Source organism: Pan paniscus, chromosome 2 (genome assembly GCF_029289425.2).
Source record: "Pan paniscus chromosome 2, NHGRI_mPanPan1-v2.0_pri, whole genome shotgun sequence".
NCBI lineage: Eukaryota > Metazoa > Chordata > Mammalia > Primates > Hominidae > Pan > Pan paniscus.
This window is the reverse complement of record NC_085926.1, coordinates 28298200-28314643: the sequence shown is the minus strand read 5'-3', so window position 1 is coordinate 28314643 and position 16444 is coordinate 28298200. Positions and strand designations below refer to the sequence as shown.

General features: G+C 35.6%; 1 protein-coding gene across 1 annotated transcript in view; it reads right to left on the bottom strand.

Annotated features, from left to right (window-relative positions):
• The window catches only part of ZCWPW2 (zinc finger CW-type and PWWP domain containing 2), a 173026-nt gene that overhangs the window by 156172 nt on the left and 410 nt on the right, over nt 1-16444 (bottom strand). The window lies entirely within an intron of this gene.

Genomic DNA, 16444 nt, shown 5'->3' with positions numbered 1-16444 from the left:
ATTAAAGACTTAAATGTTAGACATAAAACCATGAAAACCCTAGAAGAAAACCTAGACAATACCATTCAGGACATAAGCATGGGCAAGGACTTCATGTCTAAAACACCAAAAGCAATGGCAACAAAAGCCAAAATTGACACATGGGATCTAATTAAACTAAAGAGCTTCTGCACAGCAAAAGAAACTACCATCAGAGTGAACAGGCAACCTACAGAATGGGAGAAAATTTTTGCAATCTACTCATCTGACAAAGGGCTAATATCCAGAATCTACAATGAACTCAAACAAATTTACAAGAAAAAAACAAACAACCCCATCAAAAAGTGGGCAAAGGATATGAACAGACACTTCAGCCAAAAGACACATGAAAAAATGCTCATCATCACTGGCCATCAGAGAAATGCAAATCAAAACCACAGTGAGATACCGTCTCACACCAGTTAGAATGACGATCATTAAAAGTCAGGAAACAATAGGTGCTGGAGAGGATGTGGAGAAATAGGAACACTTTTACACTGTTAGTGGGAATATAAACTAGTTCAACCGTTGTGGAAGTCAGTGTGGTGATTCCTCAGGAATCTAGAACTAGAAATACCATTTGACTCAGCCATCCCATTACTGGGTATATACCCAAAGGATTATAAATCATGCTGCTATAAAGACACATGCACATGTATGTTTATTGCGGCACTATTCACAATAGCAAAGACTTGGAACCAAACCAAATGTCCAACAATGATAGACTGGATTAAGAAAATGTGGCACATATATACCATGGAATACTATGCAGACATAAAAAATGATGAGTTCATGTTCCTTGTAGGGACATGGATGAAGCTGGAAACCATCATTCTCAGCAAACTATTGCAAGGACAAAAAAACCGAACACTGCATGTTCTCACTCATAGGTGGGAATTGAACAATGAGAACACATGGACACAGGAAGGGGAACATCACACACTGGGGCCTGCTGTGGGGTTGGGGGAGGGGGGAGGGATAGCATTAGGAGATATACTTAATGTTAAATGATGAGTTAATGGGTGCAGCACACCAACATGGCACGTGTATACATATGTAACTAACCTGCATGTTGTGCACATGTACCCTAAAACTTAAAGTATAATAAAAAGAAAAGAATGGCCATAATTTAAAAATTAAAAAATAATAGATGTTAGCATGGATGTGGTGAAAAGGGAATAGTTTTACACTGTTGGTGGGAATGTAAAGTAATACAATCAGTATGAAAAACAGTATGGAGATTAAACTAAAAGAAGAACTACCATTTGATCCAGCAATCCCACTACTGGGTATCTACCCAGAGGAAAAAAAAGTCACTGTATGAAAAAGGCACTTACACACGTATGTTTATAGCAGCACAATTTGCAATGTAAAAATATGGAATGGGCATAAATGCCCACCAGCCAATGAAGAAATAAAGAAAATGTGATGTAAAAAAAAAAAGAATGTTTTTATATATGTCTATGTCTTTTGGTGCAATGTGCACACTTAACAGTTGGATATATACCTATAAATGGAATTGCTGGGTCATACATAATAGATAATGCCAATTACTTTCCAAAGTGGTTGTACCAACTTATACTCCCATGAAGAATATATAAAAGTTTCTGTCATTCCACATTTTTGCTATTAGTTGATACTATCAGTCTTTTTCATTTTAGCCATTCTGGTGTGTAGTGATCTTACTGTGATGCTACTTACATTTAACAGATGACTAACTGAATATGGATTAGGACAGTATAGATTATAGGAAGACTATATTTAAAATATAGGCTATTAACAGGAAATTTGAGATAGAGTAAGGCTGACAGATCACAAGATAATTGCCATTGTGAAAAGACAGTTTATTATTCACAAAAGGAGGGAATGTCCACCACCACAGAGGGCTAGATGAGGAAGGACTAGGATCAGTCAGGAGGCAGAGGGAGAGGGAGGACTGTGAGAAAGAAATTTAATTGTGGTTTCTATGACAAGGAGTTGGAAAGGCAAGCCATAAGGTTTAAGATTGGCTAGTTTGAATGATTTCAGGAAGCTCTAGGACATAAGGGCTGACCCTAGTTTTCTGGTACCTATCTCTGGGGTGACTAGCACAGGTAAATAGTGGTATGGAGAGTGAGAGCTTGATAAAGGAGGTGGGTGGGGTGTGGGCTCTGGATTGGTTGGTCTGCATTTGAAAAGTACATTCCAAGGCCAGTCGTTTACTATCTCTACAAATGGGCAAACACTGAGTGGGGCTGTGCTTCTAGGATCAGCAAAACACCAGAAAGTCAAAGCATCAGAATATAAAAGGTAAAAGATATGGTTAACATTAATATGTTCATTCAAAGTGTAGAAACAATCTGCCAAGAATGAGAATAAGCCCAGTGCTATTATAAGAAAAACTGAGTACTTTTTCTTTTCTTTTTTATTGGCCACTGGGAAATCCTCTTTGGTAAAGTACTTGTTTAAGTCTCTTGACCATTTTTCTACTCGGTTGTCATTGCGTTATTATTAAATAAAGTTTTGTATATTCTGGATATCAGTTATTTTGTTATTCTTTTTTTAAAAAATATTTTAACTTTTATTTTAGGTTCAGGGGTACATGTTAGACAGGGAAACTCATGACTCAGGAGTTTGGTGTACAGATTATTTCCTCAGCCGGGTACTAAGCATAGTACCCAACAGCTTTGTTTTGTTTTTTTCTGAACCTCTCCCTCCCACCCTCCCCACCAAGTAGGCCCCAGCGTCTGTTGTTCTCCTTTCTGTCCATGTGGTCTCATCATTTATCTCCCACTTATAACTGAGAACATGTGGTATTTGGTTTTCTGTTCCTGTGTTAGTTGCTAAGGATAATGGCCTCCAGCTCCATCCATGTTCCTGCAAAGGATGTCATCTCATTCTTTTTTATGACTGCAAAGTATTCCGTGGTGTATATGTACCACATTTTCTTTATCCATACTACTACTTATGGGCATTTAGGTTGATTCATTGTCTTTGCTACTCTGAATAGTGTTCAACATACACATGCATGTGTCTTTATAATACAACAATTTATATTTCTTCGGTTATGAAATGGGATTGCTAGGTTAAATAGTAGTTCTATTTTCAGTTCTTTGAGGAACTGCCACACTACTTTCCACAATGGTTGAACTAATTTACACTCCCACCAGCAGTATATAAGTGTTCTCTTTTCTCCACAACCTCGTCAGCATCTGTCATTTTTTTACCTTTTAGTGATAGCCATTCTGACTGGTGGGAGATTGTATCTCATTGTGGATTTGATATGCACTTCTGTAATGATGATATTGAGCATTTTGTCATATGCTTTTTGGCCGCATGTATGTCTTCTTTAGAAAAGTGTCTGTTCATGCCCTTTACCCATTTTTTAATGGGCTTGTTTTTTGTTTGTACACTTAAGTTCCTTGTAGATTCTGGATAATATCTCCCATTCTGTGGCTTCTATTGAACTATTTTTTAATAATATAATATAAAACCTATTCTTTAAAAATTTTAAGTGTACAGTATTGTCAACTATATTCACACTGTTGTACAATGGATCTCAAGAACATTTTCATCTTATAACTGAAACTTTTTTAAGGCTGAAGGATATTCCATTCCATTTATATACCACATTTTCTTTATCCATTTATCTGCTTATGGACATTTAGTTTGTATCCACCTTTTGGTCACTGTGAGCGACTGCAATGAACACGAGAATGTAGATATCTCTTCCAGATCTTCTTTTTAATTCTTTTGGATAAATACCTTTGAAGTAGGATTGCTGGATTACAAGGCAGTTCCACTTTTAATTTGGGGGAAACCTCTATAACATTTTCCACAGCAGCTACACCACTTTACATTCCCACCAAGAGTGCACAAGGATGCCAATTTCTCCACATCCTCACCAACACTTATTTTCTGCCTTTAAAAAAAATTATAGCCATCCTAACAGGTATGAGGGTACAGCTCATTGTTTTTGATTTACATTTCCCTGATGATTAGTGATGTTGAGTATCTTTTCATATAACCTTGCCATCTGTATATCTTCTTTAGAAAAATGTCTAATCAAGCCCTTTGCCATTTTTAATCAGGTTTTTTTTTGCTATTACATTGTATGAATTTCTTATATATTTTTGATATTAATCCCCTATCAGATGCATGGTTTGCAAATATTTTCTTCCATTCTATAGGTTTCCTTTTCACTCTGTTGTTTCTTTTGCTGTGAAGATACTTTTTAGTTTGATATAGTCCCACTTGTTTATTTTTGCTTTTATTCCTGTGCTTTTGGTGTCATATCCAAGAAATCATCACCAAGACCAATGTTATGAAGCTCTTCCCCTACATTTTCTTCTAGATTTTTATAGTTTAATTCCTTATATTTTTCATATGCTTCATTTAATCTATTTTGAGTCAATTTTTGTGTATGGTGTAAGATAAAGGTCCAATTTCATTCTTTCGCATGTGAATATCCAGTTTTCTCAAGACTACTTGTTGAAAGAGACTATCCTTTACCTATTATGTAGTTCTGGCATCTTTGTTGAAGATAATTTTACCATAGTGTGTAGGCTTATTTCTGGGCTGTCCATTCTGTTCCATTGGTCTGTGTGTCTGTCTTTATGCCAGTACTAGTTGAATATCCCTTATTTGAAATGCTTGAGACCAGAGCATTTCCAATTTCTGACCTTTTTTTTGATTTTAGAATATCTGTATATACATAAAGATACATCTTGAGGATGGGACCCAAGCCTAAACACAAAATTTATTTATGTTTCATATGTACCTAACACATATAGCCTAAAATTACGTTTGGGCTATGTGTGTTAGGTGCATATGAAACATAAATAACTTTCCTGGGCCCTTTATTCTAATTTTATTGGTTTATATGTCTATCTTTATGCCAGTACCATACTGTTTTGATTAACGTAGCTTGGTAGTAATTTTTGAAATCAGAATGTATGAGTCTTTCTGCTTTTTTTTCTTTTCAAGGTCCCTTGACATGCCATATGAGTTTTAGGATAGTTATTTTCTGTTTTTGTTTTTGTTTTTTTGATAATAGCCATCCTAGTGGCTGTGATGTAAATCATTTTAAATCCAGTTATCTCTTTTTTTAATGCATTATTTTCCTGTTTAATTCTATCAGTTACTGAGGGATGTATATTAAAATCTACTTTTAGATTTGCCCCTTGGTTTCATCAATTTTTACTTCATTTCTTATGAGGCTGTTTCTTTAGATGCATACAGACAGAATTTTTTTTTTTTTTTTTTTCAGACAGAGTCTTGCTCTGTCGCCCAGGCTGGAGTGCCGTGGCGCAATCTCGACTCACTGCAAGCTCCGCCCCCTGGGTTGATGCCATTCTCTTGCCTCAGCCTCCCAAGTAGCTGGGACTACAGGCACCCACCACCATGCCTGGCTATTTTTTTTTTTTTTTTTTGTATTTTTAGTAGAGATGGGGTTTCACCGAGTTAGCCAGGATGGTCTCGATCTTCTGATCTCGTGATCCACCTGCCTTTGCCTCCCAAAGTGCTGGAATTACAGGCGTGAGCCACTGCGCCCGGCCAGAATTGTTTTGTCTTCTGGTGGAAGTAATACTTTTCTTCCTGAAAGTCTGCTTTGTTTCATCTTACTATAATTATACCAAGCTACATTAATGTATACATTATTAATATTTTCTGTTCCTTCACTCTTTCCCATGTATCTCTTGTAATCAGTACACAATGATTTTTCTTAATCCAAAGTGACATCTTTGTTTTGAGTAGTCTACTTACATTTAATGTAATTATTGATATATTTGGTTTTAAACATATCATCCTGTTAGCAAAACAAATAAATTTCAATGATTTCTAATTTTTCCTAAAATTTCTTATTAAAACATGAGAAGTGACCAAATGAAATTATGAATTATAATCCATATTTAAGGTTTCAAAAGTTTAGCCAAGAGAAGATGGGATGATCATAATCTACAATGTGTAGGGGGAAAAAAAGACACTATCTTTAATTACCTCTTACATAAGGGAATGTTTCATGAACATATCTCATAAATATGCCTAATGCTACATTTTATAGTTGATAATTTCCTGATTGCGCTATAGTTTTTTCGCTCCTAAAAAAACAATGAATAACTTGTTCTACAGTTTTTTGTAAGGATGAAAATCATTTACAAACTTTCAAACTTTTTTTGTTGCTAATTTATATTTACAAAGTCAGGATTACGAAGTATTCTGATAATTCATTTAATGTCAAGATACATATTTTTCTCTAGGCCTTTTTCTCTTTTCTTCAACTCAAGCTATTATTTTTATCCATGAAATCAAAGAAACTCTCATGCATATTTTTGTCAAGTAAGTTAGCTCTACTAGAAAATCCTAGTTGTCTTCTGCTTCGTTGCATAGAACAAATTTTAATTGTCTTAGACTCTTTATACTGTGTTTTGTACCTTCATAAGAAAATACTGACCAAAATAGAAAAATGTTCAAACTTAATGAATACAATACTTATCGTCAAAAAACAGTTATATTTTTCACAAATGTAAATGCTACAAATAATTTTAAATCATATTTCTGTTACTAATAAATCATGAATTTAAAATACACAACAATTTGGGTGGCAGATCTGACCATTTCCACTTTCATCCAATACAGTATTAAGAATCAAACTTAAAAATACAAGTAAAGGATAATCTGGCTTCTAAAACTCAATTACTTAATTTTGAGCCATCACCTCAGTTACTAGATTCAACATATCAATGACTTTCTCAATGTACAGTTAAGAATTTCTGGGAAGTAATAGTTTTCTGTCTTTTCTCTGATCTTTAAACTTGTTATCTAGCACAGCTATTTGTACACATTATCTCACTTCAGACAATAAATAAATTAAATTGTTAGGAAAACACAACACTTTTCAAACAGAAAATTTGAATTATTTCAGAAAAAGGATTGTTGGGGGGGGTAAAATGAGATACAAATTCCTCCTCCAACTTCTGACCATAATATTCAGATAGCAATCTAATCTACTACGAAGATTTCAGAGGATTCTTAGTTTTGGATGGTCTATGGAGAAAAACCTTTTTATTTCAAGTACAAAGGGAATGTGTTGCTTTGAATTCTACTATACAACACTTGATGTTGAAAAAGTGATGATGCTTTATTGGTACATATTCCAAATAAATTTAAGACTCAATGTATTCTAGTAAAATTCCTTATCCAGACATATAAGATTCCCTTGAAAATATGTTTTCATCTAGGACAAACATGTGAGAACCAGATTCATAATTTTCAAACTGATGTTAGAGAATTTTCCTGGGGTTCCCCAATTCTCTGAGAATTTGACAATTATTTTTATAATATCAATGATAATCTAAGACACTAAATACTGTAAAAGAATAATCAGAGTCACTTGAATGAAAATCTTTTAAGTGTGTAAAGATATCCAATTTCAGTGCCTACGTTGGCAGTATTTATAAGAGCTGGTGGAGAAAGAGGCTCAGCTATACTAAGAAGGTCCTTTTAAAAAACGTTAAGGAGTCATTTCAGGAATTTAAGAGAAGTATAATGATAACATTTATAGTTTTTAAAGATCACTTTGAAATGAATATAAAGAATGTGTTGGAAGAAAAAAATTTTTAAATGAAAACTATTGCAATAGTTCAGACAGCTAAGGAGTAAAACCCATAAAACTAGGTGAACAGATTTGACTGTGGGATGAGGGAAGGGATTACTAAAGCCAAAAGGGAATGATATAGAATGACTACCGAGAGTAAATAATTAATAAGGTAATTTCAGTGAATAAATAACACATTTTTGAGGGAGACTTAAGAATCACTTGAGTACTGATTCATAGGCAATTCAAAGTCTTTACTCTAGGAAACCATATCTAATTTTGTAATTACTACAAAGTATATTGTCAGGGTTCTGTAGAGAAACAGAACCAATAGGATGCACAGATATATATGTATGGAGATATATATATATATATAAAATATACCAACTATATATTATATGTATATATAATTGGCCTACGCAATTATGGAGGTAAACTCCCATGATCTGTCATATATAAGCTAGAGAACAAGGAGAGTCAGTGGTATAATTCAGTATAAGTCCAAAGGCTTGCAAAACAGAAGAGCCAATGCTATAAATTCTAGTCCACAGGCAGAAAACTTATGTCCCAGATCAAATATTCAAGCAGAGAGAGCACGAATTCTCCCTTTGTCTACCTTTGGTTCTAGTCAGGCCCTCAGTGGATTGGATGATGCTGCCCACTCACAATGTGGAGAGCAATCTGCTTTACTCCATCTACTATTCAAATGCTAATCTTATCTAAAGACACTCAAAGACATCCCCAAAATAATGTTTAACCAAATACATGGGCAGCCCACGGCACACATTCAAGTTGACACATAAAATTAACCATCACACCAAATCAAAAATTTCACTTCTGTATTTTGTGAGTTGTGAGTTTGGACGTTTTCCTTCTCCTTTGCTACACAACGTATTTGAAAAATGTAGCTTAACTTCCTTCTATAGATCTTAATGAACTTTAATGTCATCCTTTCATTATTATTTATTTGTAGCTTTATAAAATGGCTCTCCTCTAAATAATTGCTTTGTCTTCCTGGTTTTTATAATGTAAATGAAAGCCTCAAAAGAGAATTATTCTTCTCTTCCCATTTTAAGTAGGAAAAAACGGATTTTTTTTCTTTATAGGCACATATAGAAACTATTGGCAAAAAATAAATGAAAGGGAATTAATTTTTTTCTTTTTTTTCAATTATACTTTAAGTTCTAGGGTACATGTGCACAACGTGCAGGTTTGTTACATATGTATACATATGCCATGTTGGTGTGCTGCACCCATTAACTCGTCATTTATATTAGGTATATCTCCTAATGCTATCCTTCCCCCCTTCTCCCACCCCATGACAGGCCCTGGTGTGTAGTGTTCCCTACCCTGTGTCCAAGTGTTCTCATTGTTCAATTCCCACCTATGAGTGAGAACATGCGGTGTTTGGTTTACTGTCCTTGCAAAAGTTTCCTGAGAAGGATGGTTTCCAGCTTCATCCATGTCCCTACAAAGGACATGAACTCATCATTTTTTATGGCTGCATAGTATTCCATGGTGTATACGTAACACATTTTCTTCATCCAGTTTATCACTGATGGACATTTGGGTTAGTTCCAAGTCTTTGCTATCGTGAACAGTGCCGCAACAAACATATGTGTGCATGTGTCTTTAGAGTAGCATGATTTATAATTCTTTCGGTATATACCCAGTAATGGGATGGCTGGATCAAATAGTATTTCTACTTCTAGATCCTTGAGGAATCGCCACACTGTCTTCCACAGCGGTTGAACTAGTTTACAGTCCCACCAACAGTGTAAAAGTGTTCCTATTGCTCCACATCCTCTCCAGCACCTGCTGTTTCCTGACTTTTTAATGACTGCCATTCTAACTGGTGTGAGATGGTGTCTCATTGTGGTTGTGATTTGCATTTCTCTGATGGCCAGTGATGATGAGCATTTTTCCATGTGTCCTTTGTCTGCATAAATGTCTTCTTTTGAGAAGTGTCTGTTCATATCCTTTGCCCACTTTTTGATGAGGTTGTTTGATTTTTTCTTGTAAGTTTGTTTAAGTTCTTTGTCGATTCTGGATATTAGCCCTTTGTCAGATGAGTAGATTGCAAAAATTTTCTCCCATTCTGTAGGCTTCTCCCATTCACTGTGATGGTAGTTTCTTTTGCTGTGCAGAAGCTCTTTAGTTTAATTAGATTCCATTTGTCGATTTTGGCTTTTGTTGCCATTGCTTTTGGTGTTTTAGACATGAAGTCCTTGCCCATGCCTATGTCCTGAATGGTACTGCCTAGGTTTTCTTCTAGGGTTTTTATGGTTTTAGGACTGACATTTAAACCTTTAATCCATCTTGAATTAATTTTTGTATAAGGTGTAAGGGATCCAGTTTCAGCTTTTACATATGGCTAGCCAGTTTTCCCAGCACCATTTATTAAATAGGGAATCCTTTCCTCATTGCTTGTTTCTGTCAGGTTTGTCAAAGATCAGATGGTTGTAGATGTGTGGTATTATTTCTGAGGGCTCTGTTCTGTTCCATTGGTCTACATCTCTGTTTTGGTACCAGTACCATCCTGTTTTGGTTACTGTAGCCTTGTAGTATAGTTTGAAGTCAGGTAGTGTGATGCCTCCAGCTTTGTTCTTTTGGCTTAGGATGGACTTGGCAATGCGGGCTCTTTCTTGGTTCCATATGAACTTGAAAGTAGTTTTTTCCAATTCTGTGAAGAAAGTCATTAGTAGCTTGATGGGGATGACATTGAATCTATAAATTACCTTGGGCAGTATGGCCATTTTCACAATATTGATTCTTCCTATCCATGAGCATGGAATGTTCTTCCATTTGTTTGTGTCCTCTTTTATTTCGTTGAGCAGTGGTTTGTAATTCTCCTTGAAGAGGTCCTTCACATCCCTTGTAAGTTGGATTCCTAGGTATTTTATTCTCTTTGAAGCAATTGCGAATGGGAGTTCACTCATGATTTGGCTGTTTGTCTGTTATTGGTGTATAGGAATGCTTGTGATTTTTGCACATTGATTTTGTATCTTGAGACTTTGCTGAAGTTGCTTATTAGCTTAAGGAGGTTTTGGGCTGAGATTATGGGGTTTTCTAAATATACAATCATGTCATCTGCAAACAGGGACAATTTGACTTCCTCTTTTCCTAATTGAATGCCCTTTATTCCCTTCTCTTGCCTGATTGCCCTGGCCAGAACTTCCAACACTATGTTGAATAGGAGTGGTGAGAGAGGGCATCCCTGTCTTGTGCCAGTTTTCAAAGGGAATGCTTCCAGTTTTTGGCCATTCAGTATGATATTGGTTGTGGGTTTCTCATAGATAGCTCTTATTATTTTGAGATACGTCCCATCAATACCTAATTTATTGAGAGTTTTTAGCATGAAGGGTTCTTGAATTTTGTCAAAGGCCTTTTCTGCATCTATTGAGATAATCATGTGGTTTTTGTCTTTGGTTCTGTTTATATGATGGATTATGTTTATTGATTTTCGTATGTTGAACCAGCCTTGCATCCTAGGAATGAAGCCCACTTGATTATGGTGGATAAACTTTTTGATGTGCTGCTGGATTCGGTTTGCCAGTATTTTATTGAGGATTTTTGCATCAATGTTCATCAGGGATATTGGTCTAAAATTATCTCTTTTTGTTGTGTCTCTGCCACCCTTTGGTATCAGGATGATGCTGGCCTCATAAAATGAGTTAGGGAGGATTCCCTCTTTTTCTATTGATTGGAATAGTTTCAGAAAGAATGGTACCAGCTCCTCTTTGTACCTCTGGTAGAATTCGGCTGTGAATCCGTCTGGTCCTAGACTTTTTGTTCATTGGTAGGCTCTTTATTGCCTCAATTTCAGAGCCTGTTATTGGTCTATTCAGGGATTCAACTTCTTCCTGGTTTAGTCTTGGGAGGGTGTATGTGTCCAGGAATTTATCCATTTCTTCTAGATTTTCTAGTTTATTTGCGTAAAGGTGTTTATAATATTCTCTGATGATAGTTTGTATCTCTGTGGGATTGGTGGTGATATCACCATGAAAGGGAATTTCTTATCGTGTTGTTAAATTTCACACAGCTCTTTGTCAATGTGACTGGCTTCTCTAATACGTTTTACCTCCTTGTACTTTAAAAAGCCATTTTGCCTATTTCATCCCAGTGCCTAAAACAGCATCTGGCACATGATAGGTGCTCAATAATTTGTCAAATATTGAATAAATGAACAAATTCACATCTCAATTAGCAAAAGAGTATAACTGCAAAGCCTCAGACGAGCATTTCTCTTACTTCATTTAATAAGAAGTATAGGATTCCCTCCACTGAGTCTTCTCTTACAATCTACCAACCTCCTCTGTTGCTGTTCTCCTGTTGGTTGGTCTCACATTTCTTCTCCCTACGATTGTTCATGTCAAAGGCTTTCTAGGACCATTAATTTTTCTTCACCATGTTTCTTCCAGAAAAATCACTGCATTTTATCATTGTGCAGACAATTATGGCACTCATGTTTTATTTTGGAAAAAAAAAAAAACCTCTGTCAGCAAACAATTCCTATTGAATGCAAACATTTTTAAGTCAAAAAGTTCTTAGCGAAGCACAGATTGTATGTCTAGGACACAACTTTCTGCTGGAGTCAAAGTCATAATTTCTTTTATAAATGAAATGTAAATGCCATGGTAATTTAAAATCTACTATCATGCATCTTTTTGAAAATTACATGAACAAGCTCTCCTTTAGCAGCTGGGAACTCGGTATCATGCCTCTTTTCCTTGAATTCATATTTCCATCTCACTTCCTCCACATTAGCTTATCCCAACATAATATATTTTAGTGTTTCAAAATATTTTAAATTGATCACCCTATCATACTTCCCTACAATAAAAAAAGTAAAGTTAAAAATTTCCAAGAACATAAGTTCTAATACTGTGACCTCATTAAATGACTAGAACACTTTTGATGAGTATTAAACATATAACAAATTATAATTATCATAAAATATATAAAGGATTTTTTTTTTTTGAGACGGAGTCTTGGTCTGTCACCCAGGCCGGAGTGCAGTGGTGCAATCTCAGTTCACTGTCGCCTCTGCCTCCTGAGTTCAAGCAATTCTCGTGCCTGAGCCTCCCCAGGTGGCTGGGACTACAGGAGTGAGCCACCATGTCTGGATAATTTTTGTATTTTAGTAGAGATGGAGTTTTGCCATGTTGGCCAGGCTGGTCTTTAACTCCTGACCTTAGGTGATCGGCCCATCTCAGCCTCCCAAAGTCCTGGGATTACAGGCATGAACCACTGTGCGTGGCCTATAAAATACAAAAAGCTTTTATTGGAAATGCATGTCATAAAAAAAATGGACAGGACCTTCTGCCCCCTCCCTCATTAGGCCATATACCCAAAAATAAATATTACTTATTGCTAGAAAGGAACAGAATTCAGGTTAATTCTATTTTTATATGTTTTATTCTTCCATTCCAAACATTTGTGAGTGTAACGATTTCTGGTTATAGCAATAATCATTTGTGTGAACTCATAAGTTATATACCAGAAATCACACATGGGTATGCTTCAAAAATTATTTTTAATGATCAACTGATAAGTCAATTTGGTCCTTCTGCAATTATTTTCTAAAGCAACTGTAACTCACCAATTTTGCCAAAGAGTTAACTACTCAGTCATCACAGTCATTCACTTTCTAAACACCACTATCAAGATTTAGGTCAGATAAGGTATCCCCATATTTGTCAGTGAGAGAGGGACAACTGCTAAAGAGGAAAGCAAAAAGATGTCTAGTTCAGTACACTCTGAGGAAGATCAATCTTAGGAATGAATACATGCAAGTTGACAACCTGAGAATTAATACTCTTAAACTATCCTTAACTATATAACCCCCCCGGGAAAGCCTTTGTGTTCCTCTCAAGGTTAAGGGTAAAGGATGTATGTTGCCCAGTTCAGAGACTGCCGGTTTAAGATGCACACAGGTTTGGATACACACAGTTTAACAGAAGTCATGCACTGCAAGGCATACATAATTCTCTCTCTCTGTGTGTGTGTGTGTGTGTGTGTGTGTGTGCGCGTGCATACATCTGAGATAGAGGGAAAGGAGGGGTAAGGAGACAAAGGAGACGGGGGAGGGAGAAAGTACAGGGAAAACAGGGAAGACAACTGTGTATGCCCAAATACCAGGTTTTATTTTGGGTAGTATTCTTGAAATCGTTTTTATCCTTGCCACTAAAACTATTCTCATACCCTAAAGATAGTAACCTGAACATGTGATATGTCAGGAAAACAGAGGAAGAAGTTTCTGAAACAACACCGATGGAATGACACTGAAGCTGAGATGAATATGAAAAGACAGACACTGACATTTCAATTTAGTGGTAGTGACATATTAAGTCTTCTTCCTCTGACAATCAAGAGCCACATCTATCTGGGGTGCACCAAAGCACAGTCCTCAGAATATACAACAAAGAAACAAAAAATATGACCCCTGAGTAATATGACATTAATCAAATTAAATATACAATTTAAATCACTAATCAGAAATTCACTTAAAATTTTTTCTTAAAAATTGCACTTACTGTTTCTTTTTACTGTAAATATTCTTCACAGCTCAGATATAGACAAAGTCCTCATTTAAGAAAAAAAAAAAGGTTTTCCATTATTTTTACATGTTGCCTAAAATTTGAAGCTCTAAAAATGCACCTTATTACCTAAAAATAAGTAAAAAGGCTAAGCTACAGTCAAAAGTTGTACTAGGGCCCATATTCTTTGTTAAGATATTGCTTTGAAGTCCAAGCTAATTCAGTGAAAAAGGGAACCCAGTCTCCGCCAGTATCATGTCCTTCAGGAGCCCTTTCCCTGATGGGAGAACATCTAGATCTTGGAATTGGTGTAGGGGGTGGAAAAAAGTGGAGAAGGAGCTTTTGTAATATATATATGTATATATATATATTTTTTTTTATAATGAGCGACAACATGTAGACAGGACAATTTTTAAAGTGCCTGGTGTCAAGAGTGTTCAATTCAGTCCAAAACAGCCATTCTAAAAAATATATATATATTTTTAAAGCAGTGACTTGTTTTGAAAATTTCAGATTGAATTTGTAGCTACAAAAAATGTAATGGTTTAAAAGAAAAGAAATTGTCCCAAACTTGGCCTTGGACACAGCTTTTTAGATGATGTAATTCACAACTCCCTCTTGGGAAAATATGAAAATTACTGAAAAAAATCCCTAAGCAAAGTTCCAATAAATTTCAATGGAATCAAGATGCTCTAGAAAACCAACCACTCACTGAACTAGTTGGCTATCAGTTAAGATTATCATTCAGGACCCCTAAATTCTTTTCTTTCTTAGAGCTTAACAATTATCTAACCATTCTCTTTTCCTATAAAATGTCCTTATCAAGACTGTATCTTTTAATTAACTTATCAGAGGTCTTTCCCTGATAATAAACCTTTAATACATGATTATATATGAACTGTGTAACAAGTTTTCTCTAATAATTTATTTTATTTGAGAAAGTTAATTGAAGCAGATACAGGGTGGAAAGTGACCATTTGCAGCTAAATCCAATGACTATATGGATTATATTTTGTCATAATCTAGCAGGGGTTCTACAACCCAAAAAGAAAAATTAAGATGTTTTACTTGACTAAAATAATAAAATTTGTACATCCTGGTTAAGCAAATACATTTCTTAATAAACCCATTATATGTTAATAAACCCACTGTGTAGTGTGCACTGTGAAACAAAAATTGACTCTCTCACCAGATAAACTTCAAAATACTGATTTATGACAACATTTTATCTTTACTTACTCAGAAAGAAAAGATAAAAATGATGTCCCCTGCCTTTTCAACAATTCTTAAATTATTTTAAATTGTGAACGAAGATTCAAAAATATTTCTACACCTTCAAATTAAAAACCAGGTTACCACTTTATTTCTAATAACTTGTGATGCCTCAACCAATTTTGCTAGCATTCTTCAAAACTCTACTTGTAAAAACATACACCTAATGGTTGTTTTAAATTGAAAATTCTCAAAATGCATCATGGAAGCAATCAAAAAAGTTAAGGACTGACACTTGCTCAAAATATTAAAAACACTGCTCTCTTCCATTCTCCAGCCCAGTAAATTGAAGCAAATCGTTTCCTTTCTCAATGATAACATTAACACAGATTTCTAAGTATTTTAAAAAATGTCATAAAACTTCAACTTGTGGTCTTTGTTCCTAACAGCTATAAATTTTCATTTAAATCTAAACCAAAAAAGAGAGGCTCAACAACAATAAAAACGAATTTTCATATAAACCCTTGAGTGAAATCCATCCTATTGGGCTGACAGTGGGCTGATAGTTAAGCGGACAGATGACAAAATACTACTTTAAGGGGGTGGTGAGTAATGTCCGTATTGCTAATCGGCGGTTAGTGACGTTAAATTTTCTATAATTATTGTTCCTTGTTTATTTGTTTATTTAACCAATAATACCTTAGAGCTACAGGGGTTCCACCTGGCTGCGACCTTCAATGACTAATTAATTCAACTACTTGTGACTCCACAGCTAGGGACGGTCTGTCATCTAGAAATAACCAAGATGGTGGCAACTCCAGGGAAGCCAGGCGCAACTCCAATACTCTGGCATCTTCTCCCTGTCTCTCATTCCATAAATTGAGCAGTGTGCTAGAAGTCGCGGTGTCGTTTGTGAATAATTACAGACCCCTACGCAATTCGTCGAGCTTGTGCCTCAAGCGATCGCCTGAGGGCTTGCAACTAGTTTAGAAAACAGAGGCTACAGAGGAACGGCTTCTAACAGACTTCCCAGTTCCCAGCCACGTCAGCTCGTAAGCCTGTAACAGCGCTACTGAGCCAAGCCAGCACGCACCACACG